The sequence below is a fragment of the Ursus americanus genome, chromosome 22 (genome assembly GCF_024610735.1).
Source record: "Ursus americanus isolate L20-20 chromosome 22, mUrsAme1.1.p, whole genome shotgun sequence".
Lineage (NCBI taxonomy): Eukaryota > Metazoa > Chordata > Mammalia > Carnivora > Ursidae > Ursus > Ursus americanus.
Window position 1 is genome coordinate 51,301,274 of NC_142148.1, and position 19,809 is coordinate 51,321,082.

The 19,809-nt window shown below is 44.7% G+C and overlaps 1 protein-coding gene across 13 annotated transcripts in view; it reads right to left on the reverse strand.

Moving 5' to 3' along the window:
- LOC148108139 (uncharacterized) overlaps nucleotides 1-19,809 on the reverse strand; it is a 485,477-nt gene that overhangs the window by 440,718 nt on the left and 24,950 nt on the right. For all 13 annotated transcript variants that reach the window (XR_015721132.1, XR_015721138.1, XR_015721137.1 and 10 more), the window contains one exon: nucleotides 19,393-19,490. The gene's annotated coding sequence lies outside the window, so the exon portion shown is untranslated. The remainder of the gene's footprint in view (nucleotides 1-19,392; nucleotides 19,491-19,809) is intronic.

Sequence of the window (19,809 nt, forward strand, 5' to 3'; positions counted from 1 at the left end):
CACTTGTAGAGAACAAACTCATTCTGAAGCTAGTAAATACAAGAATTATCCATTTATCCCACCTTTTCTGCACGGGCTCCAGCAAACAAATACAGAAGGCAGAATCAGATCGTCACCGTGTCTGCAATTCTGATACAAAGTACCCAGGCAGCCACCATCAACACCCACAAAAGCCACAAGGTGGAAGGATCACACCACCATCTGAACAAATGATTAATGTCACCGTCCCTAAGAGGTGAAGCCAACAGCAAGTATTCTTACCCCCAGAGTTGAAGCTCATTCTAGCTGGACTTCTAGCAACCAGTTTTAAACTTTATGAATTAAATGACATCACATAATACAATCAGCCAAATTCAGAATGTGGGAAATTCTATAGGATAAATGACAGTTTCTTCCAGAGCATCAACAACAGCTGTTATTTAAAAATAAAACGGAAAGGGTGCAAGGCAGGAGTGGGAAATGTTAGAGATATGCCAACTGACAGGTCAAAGACTTTTTTAAAAAATGGGGAAATTTGAAAATTAAACATTACCGAGTTTTATTAGAGAAAAGATTTTATTACTTTTTTCTTTCCTTCTTTCTTCCTTTCTTTTTTTAGTTTAAGTAGGCTCCACACCTAGTGTGGAGCCCATCACAGGGCCCAAACCCACAACCCTGAGATCAAGAGCTAAGCTGAGATCAAGAGTTGGACACACAACCGACTTAGCCACCCAGGTGCCCTGAGAGAAAAGATTTTAAATTACTTTTAACTATGTGAGGCATGGTAAAGGTATTATGGTTATATATTTTATCTGTTAGGGACATACAATGAACTTTCATGGGTGAAACTTTATACAATGTCTGGGATTAGCTCTAAAATACTCCAGCGAAACAGGGGCACCTGGGTGGCTCAGTCAGTTAAGTGTCTGCCTTTGGTTCCGGTCATGGTCTCAGGGTCCTGGGATCGAGTCCCTCATTGGGCTCCTTGCTCATCACAGAGCCTGCTCTCCCTCTGCCTGCCACTCCCCCTTCAAGCACGCACGCACACACTCTCTCTGACAAATAAATAAAATCCTTAAAAAAAAAAAAAGAAAAGAAAAAAAAGAAAAATATCTTAAGGCCCCTAATCTTTCAGGTTTATCCTCAGGCTGAATTAAATAAAGAGCCAAACATTATTCTTAATTATCCTGGTATATTTTAATTCTTAAACATTTGAAAAAAATGCTAGAACTTTGTTATTAATGGTAGTACTTGGGGAACAACACTATCTTATATAATGATTATATTATGTTTGACTCTCTGCATATAGACAGGTATGTTTTAGATGGCATGTTCTGACACACATAGTATACCTCAAACTGGGCAATAAATCATATTGAAAGGAGTCAATCTGGGGTGCCTGGGTGGCTCAGTCAGTTCAACGTCTGCCTTCAGCTCAGGTCATGATCCCAGGGTCCTGGGATCCAGCCCCACATGGGGCTCTCTGCTCTGTGGGGAGCCTGCTTCTCCCTCTCCCTCTGCCTGCCACTCCCCCCTACTTGTGTTCTCTCTCTCAAATAAATAAATATTTTAAAAAATAAAAAAAAATTTTTAAAGTAATAAAATACCCCAGGAAACAAAAGTCTGGGAGAGAAGAAATAGGACAAACAAGGGCAGAAGGTTGAAAAAGGGTTCATTATCCAATTTTTCCAAAATTTCCACAAAAAGTCTTTTAAAAGAACTGAGGGAACACCTACCACACACATTTATTTTTCTAACACCCAACTGAGTTAAAGATGAAGCAGCACTGTAAATACAACGTTGTCACACACACCCTAAGCCCGTAATCAGAAGTCAGTATGTTTAACGTGTAGAGCCAAGAGAGTTTTAAAGGAAAGTGTGGGGGCAGAACAACTTCAGCAGTATACAGATGTTTTCTGCATGTCTGCCAGGCAAGCCATCCACAACTGAGAGAACCAAAATGGAGATAGCAGCAACATTTCCCACCCGTGCAATGCTCCAGGAAACTGCTCTATTACACACATTATAGCACAGGCTACTCTGGGAAAAAACGTTCACACGAATGTCTTGAGAAGGGATCCAGAATCAAGATTACAATTCACCAAAGGTGCAGCTCCCCTGGTGCAGAGGTGAGCAGGTAGGTCTCATCATAACTTATCCTGACGGATTCTCAGTATAAACAATATGGAGACTCAGATGTATCCATGACTCTCTGGCTGCAGGGACCCCTGACTGGACACGTCCTCCCATAAGGAAGTTACCTCCCTGCTCATACAGGGTTATCTCATCCTGGGCGGACTACGAGGGATTCAGGGATCTGAAGCCAAGATCCAGTTCTAAACCGGCTTCTGAAGCCCTATCTCAGATTCACTCTGTTATTTGAAACCAACAAAAGGGAAGTACTTTTTTTTAATGTGCTGACAATCTATGTAATCTTAATTCTCAGTATGTCTTTATCCTTTCAGAGTAGGTCAAACCTTTCTCAATTCAAATCTTTTTTTAACTAATACAATCAACAGTGGCCAAACCAGAAGACGCAACGGGCATTTTACTTTTTGTAAATCTAAAACCCCTGAGGAGGTCAACAGAAGAACAACACGTACAGATGAAGCAACATTTATAGCTAAATGCACAGAGCATCACAAAGTCTACAAGTGGCTAACAGGTAAGACTGGGGAGCGGGTCGGGAGCCGTGCTGGAAAAGACACCCCAACCAAGACAAAAGGAGCAACCGGCTGGCAATCCATTTCACCTGGGACACGAACTGTGGGCACCTTCCTGCCTCCGCTTGTCCCACTGAGGGACCTTAATTGACCTGAGAGGAAGATCAGATCCTGACCTACCTCAAGGACAGTCTGTCTGTTCCTAATTCCCAAACTGAAACTCCTTATAAGGCCTCTGCACACCTCCAAGAGCAAATGTAAAAAAGCAACTCAAAACTTACCAGTCCCACAGTCATGCCCTTTAGTGTACCACATTTGAAAAGTAGGCAAAATTATAAGCTGAAACACTATACAACATTTTCAACTTAAGCCCCATAAAAGGTTGAAATCTAAAAAATTACCTGTACCTGCAGCCTTCAATCCATTAAGATAGAAGGTATTCTGGAGAACATTTTTTTAACTTCCTAGAAAGATATTATTTTAGGAAAAAAACCTTTTTCAGTTAATTAAATAAAACCATTATAATACTGACTACTGCTCTTCTGGGATGCAGTCTTTCCATGCATCTTATAGATAATAAGAGTGGTCACTAAAAGCAGGAAAACTAAACATCATAAACAGATGGAAAGATAATTAACAGCAACAACTGAACACATTCAAAATCTGATCCTAAGGGGAAACAGTGGATCTCCTATAATACAAGAGTTACTTAAAACATGTGTGTGTACATACATACATGTACATATATACACACAATACATGCATATGCACATATACATATATGTATACATATACACATATATGTATGTTTAATTTGAATACACACATGTATACACAGATATACATATATGTATGTATAATTTGAATATTTTTTAAAAAATCTACGTTACTTCCCATTGAATGACTGGGGAGAGAAGGACCAAGGAACTGGAAAAATATGTTAAAAGTATTTAAATTTCCTTCTTATAATCATGATTGCATGCTTTTATATTTACTTCCCAGGGAAACTATAATTTAGTTCTGCTATGGTTTTAAGTATTTCTATACCTCACTGTGCTAAAAATAAAGCTTTGAATGACTCTGTCTACATAAAGTGCATTTAAATTATTTATGAGAGAAAGTACGTTTGTTTTTTGCTCTAAGTACATATAAAGTCTGGACAGAATCACAGGTGGCTTAAGGCATACTCCTTTCATTGGCACCCTGAATGACCCCCTAAGAACCACCTCTGAGTATAGGAATTTCCTAACGCATATTTCCCAAGCTTTCTATGGAAATCAAATACCGTCTTTAAGTAAATAACAGAAATGTGAATTAATCTAACAAGAGTAAGAGAACACAAAAATCACAGCATCAATACCTGCAGGGTTTAATGTAAAACAGAACTACATATTCCTAGGCCTGAAACTTACACAGAACATTGCCAGCTGCTTGCACATGACCTCAAAGCTACAATCCATACCTCATACAACGAGATCTTTCTATACAGTAGAAAACTACACTGTGTACACTCTCATTCTCTCTTTTTTTTTTTAGAGATTTTATTTATTTATTTGACAGAGAGAGAGACAGCCCCCGAGAGAGGGAACACAGGCAGGGGGAGTGGGAGAGGAAGAAGCAGGCTCCCAGCGGAGGAGCCTGATGTGGGGCTCGATCCCAGGACCCCGGGATCACGCCCTGAGCGGAAGGCAGACGCTTAACAACTGAGCCACACAGGCGCCCCTACACTCTCATTCTTAACAACCTCCCGCTCAGCTGAGCCCAGGCTCAGGCTCACAGCTCCGGGAGAAGACAGCACGCTCTCTCCCTTGTGTGCACCTATCGCAGCCCCATCCCCACCCCCTTACACAAGGTCACAGGCTGCAGACAGAAGGCACCAGTCACCAAGCCCACAAACTGCAGCAAAGGAAACAAGTCTGCGGCCCCATGGGGGCTGATTCGTGGCAGTAGCCACAATAGGTCCTAATATGAAATCAGCCATCAGGATCACTGTGTAAATGCCATGCAAACACCCGGCCAGGCTTTTTATCCTCCCCTCCTGATGAAATCCACTCATCAACTAGCTCCACCTTTTTTTTTTTTTTTTTTTTTGCATAAAAAGGTATACACTGCCATCTTTCCCTTTCACATCTTCTTACTTAAATAAAAGTAAGGTGGGGGAAAAAGGTAGGGGGTGAGGGCAAACAGAAAGGAGGATATATTTTCTTCAACTGTCCGAACGATCTTTCAGATGTCTACGCCATAACAGAAAATGACCTTCGTTGCCTAATAAGTATATTCTAATCTTTCATAAATCTAAATATTTAAGATTAAAAGTCAAATTCAAGAGGACCAATAGTTATTAATTTTAAAAATCTTATATACTCACTAATGAAGAATTTTTCATTCAAGAAATTTATATCAGGATTTATGAGAAAATGAAGTGCACACAAGAGTGATTAAAGTTTTCCCAGGTAAAGAAAGTTCAGCTTGAGGGCTGACCAAGTCTCATCTGCCCTAGGTCCACCAAAAGATGATAAATGTAGGATCAACAGTTTCCACAAAGATGCAACAGGCAGGCCTCCAACAACACTGCAGGTCCAGAACAAAATTATCATTTCCAGGTGCCCAAATCCTTCCCCATTAAGTTTCAAGTACTAGTCTAGCCATGGGGCCCAGAAATCACCGTCAGTCCCTCATTCTCGAGTAGGTCCTAACTTATGTCGCACACCCAAACACCATTACTCTACTGGGCTTTCTATTTCAAAGCAGCCATCGCTAGTAGGTAAAAACGACGAGGTACGTACACACTCATTTTATGGTATGTCGTTTCATAAAAGATTTATATCATAAAAAATTATTTTGATTAATACTCACAGTTCTAGCATTAACTATTAATGATAATCTCAATTTCACAAATTAACAAAGGTATTTTTTAAAGGCATAGACTTAGGTACTAAAATTTATATCAAAAACTAGGAGAAAAGCCAGAAACAATTCCCAATCTCCAACCAATCATCTGAAAGATCAGAGGAAAAAAGGAACAGTACCTCTGTACGGGGCCTGGGTCACTGCAGGAGCTCAGCTACGTGCAGAATGAGTGACTAGATCCTCGCACGTTTCCTCCTATTCATGTTCACGTGTTACCAGGCCCAGCTATGCTTGCGGCTCAGAGACACTAACACTGCACCAACAGGGTGGGCAAGAGACCAGAACAAACAGGCTTTTCCTGGAGTTGGGATTAACTGCTATGTTCATGACAAACAGGACAGCATTTCCTAAGCCAGGCAAGAAATGCTACTTTCCATTAAATACGATGCAGAATAAACCAATTACCCTAAGCCAGTTTAATAACAAAATAACTAAAATGAAAGTCTGCCCAAAATTCAGGTTCCCCTCTGTCAAAATGGAAACCAACCTGAGATTTTCTAGATCGTAAAATCGATAGCTAAATTAACATTAAAACGAGTAGGGGCACCTGGGTGGCTCAGTCGTTATGCGTCTGCCTTCAGCCCAGGGCTTGATCTGAGGGTCCTGGGATCGAGCCCCGCATTGGGCTCCCTGCTCCACTGAGGACCTGCTTCTTCCTCTCCCTCCCTGCTTGTGTTCCCTCTCTCATTGGCTGTCTCTCTCTGTGTCAAATAAATAAATAAAATCTTAAAAAAAAAAATTAAAACAAGTAAATTTCTTTCACAATATTTTCCAGAAAATTTAGAAATAGAGCATACGAACTGCTTTCCATTAAAAAGCATTGACTTAGGGACATCCACTTCAGACGTGCAGGAGTAACTGGTACGGAAAACGATGCCCCCCACCCCCACCCCGCCATGGTAAACAAATAGAAAAACGGTAAAAATCCATGAAACTATTTTTTTCAGATCTGGAGACAGTGAGCGGCACAGGCCTGTGAGCCCCACCGTCCCCTCTCTGTTCAGCTGGGAACCACCGTGGCGCAGGGCACAGGAAGGGAACCCAAGCCCAGCGCAGCAGCCTCAGGGAGTTAAGGTGAGAAAACTTCCAAGTTTTGGGAAGCTGAGTGGCTCAAATTTGCAAGGTAGAGTATCAGAGATGGAAAAGTTGTAGAAAATGAGTTTCAGAAATCTGCACAAAGATGAGAAGATAATGACAATATGTTTAGCATGCTGAAAGAAAAAAACCATCAACCTAGAATTCTACACATCCAGCAAAAGTTTCTTTCAAAAATAAAACTGTTTATCAAGAAAGGAACGGATAAACAAGATATGACAGACTCATACAACGTAACACAACTCTGTGATTAAAAGGACAAGGGGGAGCCTGGGTGGCCCAGTTGGTTGAGCATCCAACTCTTAGTTTCGGCTCAGGTTGTGATCCCAGGGTCATGGGATCGAACCCCACACTGGGCCTCATACTGAGTGTGGAGCCTGCTTAAGGTTCTCTCTCTCCGGGGCCCCTGAGTGGCTCAGTCGGTTAAGCGTCTGTCCTCAGCTCAGGTCATGATCCCAGGGTCCTGGGATCGAGTCCTGAGTTGGGCTCCCTGCTCAGCAGGGAGCCTTCTCTCTCTGCCTCTGCTGCTCCCCCTGCCTGTGCACTCCCTCTCCTCTCTCTCTGTCAAATGGATAAATAAAATCTTTAAAAAAAAAAAATTCTCTCTCTCCCTCTGCCCTCCCCCCAAAAATAATAATTTAAAAAGGAATGAATTACAGATACACTAACAACATGGATGAGCTCAGCAACACTATGCTAAAACAAGCCTCGTACACCATGTACACGGTATGATTCTGTTGACAGGAAACCCCTGGGCAGGCAGAACTGAACTGAGGGGGCGAACACAGCAGTTGTCAGGGGTCAGGGTGAGAATGGCAGCAGGGGCTGCGGCAGGGACTGTGAATACTAAGGACATGAAGGAACCTTTGGGGGAAATGATAATGGTCTATGTCTCAATAAGTGTTTGGGTTGCAAAGGTGGATGCGTTTGCCACAGTTCAGTGAATGTATACTTGAGTTATGTGCAGCTGGTATAGAAATTTTACACTGAAGGAAAAATACGCTAAACACACAATGAACTCTATCTAGTAAACAATATGCACGCTGAAACACATAGGGTGAGGTATACTGATATCTGCACTTTGAAATACAGCCTAAAAAATAAAATGGATTACTATATGGAGAAATGGATAATTGGTTATTTACGTGAGAAAGCAAGAATAATAACACATGATAGGTAAAATCCAGGGGGTGGAGGAGTCTATGGATGTTAACCATAAATTTTTACAACTTTGCCATTTGTTTGAAAATTACCATAATGAAACGTTGGGTACAAAAATAAAGATGAAGCTAGATTTCAGAGGAAAAGAATAAGACAAAAGGGAGAGTGAGCCTTCCGTAATGGTTACATGAAGACAATGGAGCAATTTCTTCCATAGATCATTATAAAAATCAGACAAAATCACTAAAACCAACCATCTGAAGGAACTGGAAAATGACCAAAGGCAGGCAAGCACTTGAGAAGAAGTTACTGTCAGAACTGTCCCTGCATCTGGTACAAACCAGGGAGTGTTTGTCACTTTCCTGCCTGGCAATACTGTGAGCCCCAACTCTGGGAGGGCAGGACTGCAGCCCTACCGTACCACCTTAATGCGCAGCACACTGGCTATAAATTTAAGGGGGAAATTTTGGAAGCAAGAGGGCTGCAAAATGCTGAGCTCCAAGGCTGAATATAAATACACTGCCCAAATCCCTGGCAGACAGTGAAATGTGCATAGGCAGGACAACCCAGGAAGCCCAGAGGCACACACCAGAGGTGAATGCTCTCCCCTGAACAATGGAGTTACCCCAGGACATCTGCCAGTTTGCTGCTCCTCTGACTAAACGTGCTTCCCAACCCAGGGCGAGCTCTACTGGCAGAAAGCAAAAGTCTTACTGGCGTGAGGTCTCAGAAGAAAGAAATGGGGGCTGGAGGACCAACTGATATGTAAAGGAGGGATGCTGGAAGCAGGGGAACCCCAAGATAAACCCCCAAATCTGAGAATACATTCTACTCCAACCTTTGACTAACCACCGAAGTAGAAAGGTGCATGTGAGACTGCGAAAGAAAGAGAAGAGAAAGGAAGAAAAATGCATCAACTGGAAGCCAATGAAACTGATCGGAGACTCGTCGGCTCCTACGAACACAACAAGATGTTTGCATCTGGAGCAGAGCTGCACAAGCACGTGCACACACACAGGAAGCGCTGGGAAGCAGTAATAGCTGGCAGCAAAGGAGCACACCTCCCACTCAGATCCCGGCCTCTAAATTCCATCTCCCACCAAAAGGAACCAGGGAATCTTGGAGAAATAGCTGATTGCACCACAGGGGCAGAGAAACTACAGGAAATGCTGGGAGTATCTTACTGTGCCAAAAGGAAGGTCGTGCTCAGAAAAGAATGGGGACGTGTCAAAACAACACAGGAGATGATTTGGAAAACCAAATCAGGGGGCATTCCAGCATCAAAATGAATGAGAGTTAAGGACTATAAGCCCCTGAATCAAACAAGAATCCGTGAAGTACTACTGGGTGAACAACTGAGTGAGTCAACAAAGGAGGGGAAACTCTCCTTAAGGGAGAATGCCAGCTGACAGGTGAGAACAGCGTCCCCACTGCACGACTACCTAGTAATAACTAGTTCAAGCAAGAATCATCCGTGGGGGCGCCAAACGATCAGTTTAAAAGCTCAAAACGTCACAGAGCCTCAAATATTTCCCTACAGATTTCCTCATTCATTACAAAGGATAAACGCTAATTTTAGAGAGCAGACACTAGGCAGATGCCGCCCTAACTTGATCACCTGAGATCAGTAATTCTCAAATTTTAGAATACATCAAAATCATTTTTTGGGCTTGTTAAAAACATAGACTCAAGCCCTAAGTTTCTGACTTAGCAGGTCAGGAGTAGGGTCCAAGAATCTGCAGCCCCACAAATTCCTAGATGTTAACCTCACCAATAACAGAACAAGCCGGTATCATGTGCCATCCTGAGACGAATAATGGATATGAGAAATGATACGATGCCCTGAGAAAGGCACAGCACCACTTCTCTGATAGCCTGGCCCCCAAAATGCGTAATCTGAGTTTAATCATGAGAAAACATCACAGGAACCCAAACGGAAGAAAGACCTACAAAACAATTAGAACAGTCTCCATGATGGAGAAAGGCTGAGAAACATATCCAGACTAAAAAGACCATAGAAACATCAATAAATACTACATGTAATTCTAGACTGGGTCCTGTATGGGGGGAAAACTACTGTAATTAACAGAGCAACTGTGAATATGGACTGTAAACTACAGAATGGCCCATGTTAAATTTGCCAATTTGATAACTATACTGATTATTTTGGGCTATGTAAAAAATCCTTGTTTTTTTTTTTTTTTTTAAGATTTTATTTATTTATTTGACAGAGAGAGACAGCGAGAGAGAGAACACAAGCAGGGGGAGTGTGAGGGGAGAAGCAGGCTCCCAGCAGAGCAGAGAGCCCGATGCAGGGCTCGATCCCTCGACCCTGGGATCATCACCTGAGCCGAAGGCAGACGCTTAATGGCTGAGCCACCCAGGCGCCCCAAAAGTCCTTGTTCTTGGTAAATACTTACTGAAGTACCTAAGAGTAAAGGGCGTGAAGTGTGCAACTTACTCTCTTCCAGTGTGTGAAAATAAATGTGCCACGTGTACTTCTATATCCAGAGGTGGGGGGAGGGGGCCATGCAGGCAATGTCACAAAATGTTAACAACTGGTCAATCTAGGTGAAGGGTATTTGGAAGTTGCCTATACTACTTACAACTTTTCCATAAAAACACACAAGGCTTCATTTTAAAACAAAACAACAACAAAAACAAGGAGTAGCAAATTAGAAAGGGTGGTGGAAGGGCGTTCAGAGGCTGCCCGCCACACAGCCTGATATTGAGGAAAATGGCAGAAGTGGGGCCACCACACGCTGAAAATGACAGGTGTTCGTACTGAGGATCCTGAGTCATCCAGAAAAGCCCCAAAGGAGTTTAATATCTTTTAGTACATTTTGTTTAAGATGACCCGTTAAGTACCCTTTTGAACCACAAGAGAAAACAAACACGGTTAAACACTTTTCAAACTTCATGCTCCACATCCGTTTTTCTTCTATTCTACAAATACAACCTCTCAGTGGAACAGCGAGTCACACTGTAAGCTGTTCGCAGACATCCCCCCACGCGGGCGGGCTGTCCAGCGGCACACACCACTCACACTGGGACCCACACAGCGCCCCTGCGGCGGCACGGTGACAACTGCAGCAGGACAGCCACCTGGCGGACAGCAGCTGGAAAGGTCGCCAGTTGTAAGAAGCATCCCAGCAGGGGCCAAACCCTCAAAACCAGTCAGCGCACAGATTCCCACAGCAAAACACAGGGACAGTCAGACGAGAACAAACGCAAGGCAGAACAGCCTACTCCTTCTGTTCCCAAACACGACGGTCACGGAGGCCGTTAGTGCATATTGACTACGTGATGACCATTCAGAGGACAAGGTTACCAGAGACAGTGAAGCCAGCCCCCAGCCCCCAGAGCAGCGCACGGGATAAGCAAACATAAAGCAGCTCAGGAAGGGCCTCTTACACTGCATCTTACTGTATCAGATTCCATTATAACCACACACGGCAATATCCTCTGATCGCAAAATAACGAAGACCTCATCATTTAAATGAATGGCCTTCTTATTGTCTATAGTCAAATTTTGATTTTTAAATGAAAAGTAAATACACAACTTTCCACTCTAATCCCCGTCCCTGCCCACTGTTGTGGCTTTGCTAAGAAGGGTTTATTAGGAAAAAATGCTGAATGACTGCTCTGCAGGGCATCGCAAAGCACCACATACTAATAACAAGCGACCCTCTTACATACTGTGAAGAGATCTGACTCGCAAGTACAATGAAGCCTTAGGTTTAGTGAAGCTAACTTGTATTATTTTCTGTGTACATTCTTAGGTCTAGCGGTTTGAAATATAATCATACCCTACAGTTACAGCTGATTAAAGACAGAGCTGAAGACTGTATAAGTTTGTCATGAATCAAAGAAAACATTTTTTATTAATTTTTAAAGCTAGTAAAACTATTTTTCTCCACAGCTACAAGAGCTTGAACATGGAAGGAATCTTAAAATAATTTAACTGATAAAACATCTTTTATTTATGCTAATTACGTGACATCCATACTACATAACCATGTTATACAAAAACAAACCACATTATAAAGCCTTCAGGTCGTGAATAAGAATATAAAAATCAACCAAAGACTCCAAGATCCTATGTTTTCACAAAGTGTCTGTGCTACAATCTATTTCATTTAAACTTTCAGGATACCTAATCCAGAAAAATTAAATTTAATCCACCGGAAAGAAAAAGGGAGCTCAAGCGTGGGTATATAAATGTGTGTGCCTGTGTGTGTGTGTAATACCTACGTGTGTATATACATAAGTCATCCACCTTTTTTTGGGTTTGGCTTATTGAGGTAAAATTTACATACAGTAAAACACTGTTCGCTGGGTTCTGACTGACACAGTCAGTGTATGACCACCATCACAGGGCAGACATGGCCTACTTCCATCACCCACGAAGCACCCTCACGCCCTCCTGTACTCAGTCCTCTCCTCCCCTAGCCTCAGCCCCCGGCAACCACTGATCCAATCTGTTCCCATAGTTTTGCCTTTATCCGAATGTTATCAGGGGGGAACCACAGTTGTACAGAGCTCTGTGTTTGCCCGTAACAGAACGCTCTGGACGCGCTCCTGTTTTGCTGAGGATGTCAGCAGTCAGTACCTCTGTGTTGCTGTACAAGGACTGCCCCACCGCACAGGTGCACCGCAACCTGTTCACGCATTTCCCACCTGACGAACCTCCAAGTTGTTCTCCATCTTCGGTAAAGAGGAATAAAGCTGCTATAAGCAATCATATGCAGGCCTTTGTGTAGAGATAAATTTGCATGTCTCTTGGGTAAAGGCCTCCATGTAGGACTGCTGGATCGTATGAAAAGTATATATTCAAGTTTATAAGCAACTGCCAAACTACTTTTTCAAAGTGGTTATAACCCTTTGCATCCCCACCAGCAAAGCGCGATGTAGTTCTAGCTGTCCCACAGCCCTGCACCTGGGCACTGTCCCCTTCTGCTGCCTTGTTTTGTGGGAATGGGAGGCATTCTCACAGGACTGCAGCGCTACCCACTGCAGCTGTCACGGGCACTTCCCTAATGAGGGATGACGGGGAGCGTCTTTTTGTGTGCATGTTGTTATCTACAGGAAATGGATGAAGTATCTACTCAAAGCTTCTCGCCATTTTTTCAGTTGAATTTTTTGCTGAGACACCTATCCTTTTTAATAGACAGTTTATCAAAGAAGAAATGATGGAAAGTTTGTCTATTTTGTTAAAGCACTTAGAATTCATGAGCAGGAGACACAAATCTAACATGTTTCCTTGCCATCGCCACTCCCAACGCCCCACTTGCCCCTCCCCCCTGGCAGATAGCAACGATATGCCAAGGCAGGTAGAAAGAAAGAAACATCCTCTCTCCCCCTTAGTCAGAGTGTAAGAAGCACAGGAAAAGCTGCCTGCCTACTACTAGGGTCAGAAACAGACGTATTTTCCCATTTTTACAAGTATGGGATGAATCCATAATCTTTCTTCAGTATGAGCAGAAACACCAATGACGGGGAACCACGTGCAATGGTTGGCAACACTAGTGACAACGCATCCCGACGTGGCGGAAGCACGGCTGGCACGTGACAATACTGAGGGTCTGCAGACCGCTCGGTGGGCGGCAGCCCTCGCCCTCTCTATCACAGGCAGAGCCCGCACACAGGAGCACCACGTGCGCTTCAGAGCAAGGGCTAAGCTTTCATGTAAAGGAACAGGAGAGCCTGCCACCACCACGTGGAGCCTCGGGCTGACTGGTATCTGGCTCCGGGCTCTCCTCTGCAGCGTGGGGACAGTAATCACTACCTTGTTATTATAAACACTACACACAACTCAAAACACACGATGAATGACACACATAAACGGCAGGTATCACAATTCTGACGACTTCCCTCATGTAGAATTCCTGAATCACAAACGTAACTACTATTGGCAAGATAAAGGGTGTCCTGCGCAAAGCCTGGAGCATAAAGCAGAAGCTTCAGGAAGCAGGTAACATTTGGACACGGCGGACCCACTGAACTAAACACAGGCTCCTGACCGTCCAGGAGAATAGCCAGGCACCCACATAAAAGGTGCAGCACATTTACGTAAAAGGTGCCCTGCAGTTGGCAGTCCTGAAAGGCACTTACGGACTTTATTTCCTATAATCCCGCCTCAGCATTTCAAACTGCGCGATGCTTCTTTTCAAAAGAAGCCAATCCACTCACTCTTGGTTCTGCACCAACTCGTTCCCGAGTTCGCGACGGGCCTCCCTAACTGGGCCACGGAGACAGGGCTGCGCTTGCCCGCCTCCGCGACACCGCGGCCTCCCTGCACACCATCCTGCGCATCCAGCTAGACACAGAGCAGCCTCTGAAACGTCCTGTGGTCGCTCATCCTGCTCCCGCCTGACGACCGCAGCGGGGGGCTGCACTGGTCACTCCTGCACGATGACTGGCTGGGCCGCCTCAGTGACGGGATAGTCCATAAAGACTTTTCCATGAACAAATACATGGAATCAACAGTTTAAGATGATCTCTTGGATTTAAGTGTCTTGATATATCCTATGCGAAAGTTTTAAGAAAATATTAAAATTTATGACAGGGGCCCCTGGCTGGCTCAGTCAGTAGAGTGTACGACTCTTGACCTCGGGGTTGTAAGTTTGAGCGCCACGCTGGCTGTACAGATTACTTAAAAAATAAAATCTTTTAAAAAATAAAAAATTTACGACATGTTTAACGATCTGAATGTCACATTTTCCATGGAAATCTATTTAAAGGTCTTAAAGGAAGAGTCAGTAACTAAGTTAACATGTACCACCTAGCGAGGCGCCACAATACAGGCTTTGTAGGTTAACAAAAAGTAACCGATCTCGTCCCGCTCTGCTTTTTCTCACCTTCTCCACCTGGAATGCCTTTCCCCAACTACCGCGAGCCCCACTCACCATGCCCGGACCTGCTCCCTCAGGAGGACACCGTCCCCCTCCCTCTGAGCTCCCCATCACTGTCTTCCCCATCAGGATTCTCTACCTGGTCTCGCCTGCTCCTGCAGGATCTGCCCTACGCACCTCAACCCTGCTACCATGGGAGAGTAACCTGTCCAGCATGCAAGAAAACAGATGTCCCTGGGGGTGAAGACAGAAGGAATACACATGAGCAGATGGCAAATTTTATTAAGAGGCCCTACTGTCAGGGAGAGTGAGAACTCTTAAGAATATCAAGGAAACGGGCGCCTGGGTGGCGCAGTCGTTAAGCGTCTGCCTTCGGCTCAGGGCGTGATCCCGGCATTGTGGGATCGAGCCCCACATCAGGCTCCTCCGTTATGAGCCTGCTTCTTCCTCTCCCACTCCCCCTGCTTGTGTTCCCTCTCTTGCTGGCTGGCTATCTCTGTCAAATAAATAAATAAAATCTTTAAAAAAAAAAATATCAAGCAAACAGAAAAAAAAAGTGGCACTTGTTAAGCTCAAGAAAACAGGAAAACAAAAAGTGGAACTAAAAGGGAATATAATCATGCTACATTAACCAGCTCAGTAGTGAGCAACATTAACAAAGTCAAAACAATTCACCAAATTATGGCTCTAAACAAAAATTGTGCTACAACTATGTGGGGAAAGATGGGAGTTCAAAATGTAACTTTGTCTAAAAGTGACGCATCGATGGCCCTGCCTCTACATAGATATTGCTGGGAACCGTGGACAGAAATGCTACAAGAAACAGATAAGCAGGATTCCAGGCAGCTCTGGGAGGCGGATGGTGGAGGCAGGACAGGAGCCCGCTGGGTTCTGCATGAACCATTCAACACTGTTTTACTTTTGAACACATGCACGTACCACCCTCTGATAGAAGTGAAATTTCTAGGGGCGCCTGGGTAGCGCAGTCGTTAAAGCGTCTGCCTTCGGCTCAGGGCGTGATCCCGGCGTTCCGGGATCGAGTCCCACATCGGGCTCCTCCGCTGGGAGTCTGCTTCTTCCTCTCTCACTCCCCTGCTGTGTTCCCTCTCTCACTGGCTGTCTCTCTGTCACATAAATAAATAAAATCTTTAAAAAAAAAAAAAAAAAAAAGAAGTGAAATTTCTAAGTAAGAAAAAGAAACAGATTCTCTAACAGAAGCACTTCCAGCAGGACATAAGCGTTTTCCTACAACTTTTCAACCACGCTACCCCTTCCCCCCTTCAACAGTGTCTCTCCACCCTCAGGACGCAGGGCAGCTGAGGACAGCGTGCATGGCCTGAGACCTGGCGTCAGCCTGCCGGCTCCGTACTCTTGAGAAAGCTACTGTAAGCTCTGAACCTGACCTTTCCCCGCCCGTGACATGAAGACACCACCACGGACCTCAGGGACCCGGCTGCGTTGCTCAGCACCCAGACGGTGAGTAAGTGTGAGGATGACCGTACACCCTGCACCTAAGTCACCCAGATGCAATCTGTCTCACTACCCTCTCCCCCTTCACACCACCGTCCAGGCGGGCTTTCATTCTGACCACGCCCCCACACGGCGCCGAGCACTTGCCAGAGTGTCCTCCAAGTCGCCAAACCCGAAGGCCAAACCTCAGTCCTCATCATGACCTTTCCTGACACTTCAGAGAGTTGATCACATCCTCCTCCTGGACACTTCTTCCCTTCTTCCCATGGGGCCAGTGCTTGTGGTCTTCTTCACACCTGCTCTGTGCCAAACACTGCTCATGTTCGTCCTTGAGCACTTGATGGCAGAGTGACCCGAGGCTCAGGCTTGCTTGTCTTCTCTGTGCTCACTCCCTCGGTGACCACAGACCGTCACTGCGTTTTCATGGCCACTTCCAGCTCAGACTTCTCTTCCAAGCTCCAAATGCCTATTTACAACTGCCTACATGACATCTCTACTTGGATCCCTAACAGAATCACAAACTTAAAATGCCTACAGTGAGCTCCCCATCTGGCCCTCTAAACCAAGTTCCACCCACAGCCTTCCCCCCATCTAGTTGCCCAGGCCAAGAGCCTTCTAGTCAACTCAACTCCTCCCTTTGTCCTCACACCCCTTATCCAATCTGTCAGCAAATCCTACTGGTTCTGCCTTTGAAATACATCCAAGGCCCAACTGCTTCTCACCACCTCCAGTTTTCCTGCTCCAATCCCAGCCTCCGCTGCTGCTCACCTGGTTCCCTGAACAGCGTGCCGACAATCTCCTGGTTGTCCTCTACTCTCCCCCACCCTCCAACCCCCACCACCAGTGTCTATTCCCAACACACTAGCCTTTCACACCTCAGCCGAATCTCAGGGCTCAACACTGAGGGAGGGACAGCTGCCCTCCGGAGCCGACAGCCAGCACCGCCTTACCCTAGCGACTCTTTGTTTGGACAAACAGCCCCAGAACCTCACAGCCCAATCTCTGTCGATTGTTCTCAGCTACCTGACGCTAAATAACCTATCTTTATTCACCAAATGGGGGGTTTCAGATGGGTCTCCGGGCAACCTTCCTTTCTGTCTACTGCCTCCCCACAGCCCATTAACCCTGAAAATAATCTCCATACATATTTCAGCAATTCAACTCCTCCAAAACTTTGCTTTGCTTTCCTAGAATTCTGATTGTAAAACACCTCCATCCCAAGTTCTGCCTTAAGAATGCAACACCCCAAAACAAATCAAGAACCAAGAACCTGATCTGTCCTGCAGGGGCTCAAGTGGACCAGGGCCCTCAGGTACATCAAGGAACCCGGGTCTCAGAGGAACACCATTAAGTCGATGCTGTACAAAGCCAGGCTTACTCGTGTGGCCTCACCAGTTGTCCAGAATTGGGGGAAACAATTATAGAAACACTGGTTATAAGGTTATTTTCCTGGGTTTACATATTTTCAAACAGGGGGGAAGGGGAGGGGAGGGCCAAACTAGAAGCAGCAGATTATATCCCGGTGCTCAAAGTTCCAGTGAGCCAAGAACGGGCTCTCAGTTCCCTGTCAGGCCTTCGTTCCGCTGCACATCACATTAAGAAGAAAAATTTTGTGTAACTTCTGCTAAATATGAAACTGTCTTGGGCTCTACCATGACGAACGATTTTTAATAGCTAATGCTGATGAAAAGTTATACTTGATATTCTCCCTCTTGTTTGGATCCACTAAGAAAAGAGAACTTATTTTGTGGCAAGCATTAAACACTACTTCATCCAGCATTTAGTGAAAACTACCCATGGGTCAAGCAGAAAACATGCAGAAACAAAATAACAAAATCTTTCCCTTAAAGATGCAGAAACAGACTTGTACCCAATAAATATAGCCCACTGGTACAGGAAGAAACATCGAAATGTGCAGGGAGGGTGGGGAGGAGACAAGGGGTGTAAACAGCTGGGCATGGCCTTCTCCAAAAGACAGCAGAGTCACACCTGGCACAGCACACAGAACAGGTGCCTCTCGTAGCCAAGAAAGGGTAGAAGGAATCAGAGAAAAGGAGCAAGACTTCCAGGCCTTACTTGGAAACTGAAACTTCGTGACACAATTTTCCTTCCCTTCCCTAATACCTAATCCTGGCAGAAACAAAAGTGGGTTTGGAGGAGAAAGGAGAACAAAGGAGGAAAGTGAACTGACCCCCAGAAGGAAATGGAAAAATAATCCAGGGTCCTGCCCCTTGGACATCTAAGACAAACACACTTGCCAAAGTCAAATTCAACGTAATTATAATGATTCTGAATTCTGAATCCATGAAGTCTAAGTTTATGGGGCTTTTACACCAAAGCAATGTATTGCTAAAATCTTACCAATGCTAATACCACAAGACAGATTGATGAATCTTCTATCAACGATCTGTCCTCGATTTACCACTAGGCCTACCAGAAAGAGCAGTCTTTGGAAATAAGACAAACTGGAATAGAATCTCAACTCTATAACCTCCCAACTGTGGAGTGCAGCACAAGTGCCAAGGTTACAAATTAACAAATCACAAATAACCCAATCTCTGGGGCTTAGTTTTCCTCTCATTAAAGTGGGGGAACTGCCACCGAATAGCAATTGCTAACATTTGTGAATGCTGAGCACATTTCACATTTCTTATGGCATCTTCACCACAACCCTGGGAGAGCACCCTTTGTCAGAGGAAAGAGCTAGGTTTAAGTAGTCAGTGAAGAGTTGGCATGGAGAGAGAGCTAGGTTTCGGTAGTTAGTGAAGAGTTAGTAAGTAAGCAGCCAAGCCAACATCTGAATCCAGAGCCCGTAAGAATAAAACACAAGTAAAAAGCACAGGCTCCAAAGCCAGACTGAGTCTGAATCCCAGCTTTGCTTTTTACTAACTTAGTAACCTTTAACCTCTGTTTCAGTTATGCAAATGTGAACCAGGGACAAAGGGTAGCCTCATTCAGGGGATTACTGCCAGAGACTCACTGAGGAGCTGGATGGCCCAGTGCTGACCCTGTTGGGGCACTCTTCTAGGGCACATGCTGCTACTGTCACAACTATCAGGGACAGGACTGTCATCCTGCCTGCCTCTCTCCACACATAAAAGGCACTAAACAACTAATATTTCTTCCCTCACCTACTCTGCAAAATCAACTAGCTTTTATTTGTTTCTAGTATATGTCAAAGAAACCTTAAGACAGATGAAAGAAAAATCAAAACAAAAGGAAAAACCAAAACACAAATGTAGCAAGAGAATTATACTCACAGTTCTGAAGGCCACGGTAACTCTGTGAAGAAATCAAACGTGGGTTTAAAGGAAATGCTCCCGGTTTCTCTTTCCTCTTTCCATAGTCCTCAGAGAACCTGACAAGGAGAGACAACATGCGCATTAAAACCCCCTTCCTTTCACTTCTTGAAGCTCTACTGAACTCACCCCTCAGCCAGTTCCATCACCTCCCACGCAAGCCTACTGGGCAACGCCTGGGATGAGGGGTGAGAAGAGGGCATCACGTCCCTGTCTTCAAACCTATTTCTACTTAAGAAACACACAAGAAGGAGCACCTAGGTGGCTCAGTCGTTAAGCGTGTGCCTTCGGCTCAGGGCGTGATCCCAGAGTCCTGGGATCGAGCCCCACCTCAGGCTCCTACGCTGGGAGCCTGCTTTTTCCTCTCCCACTCCCCCT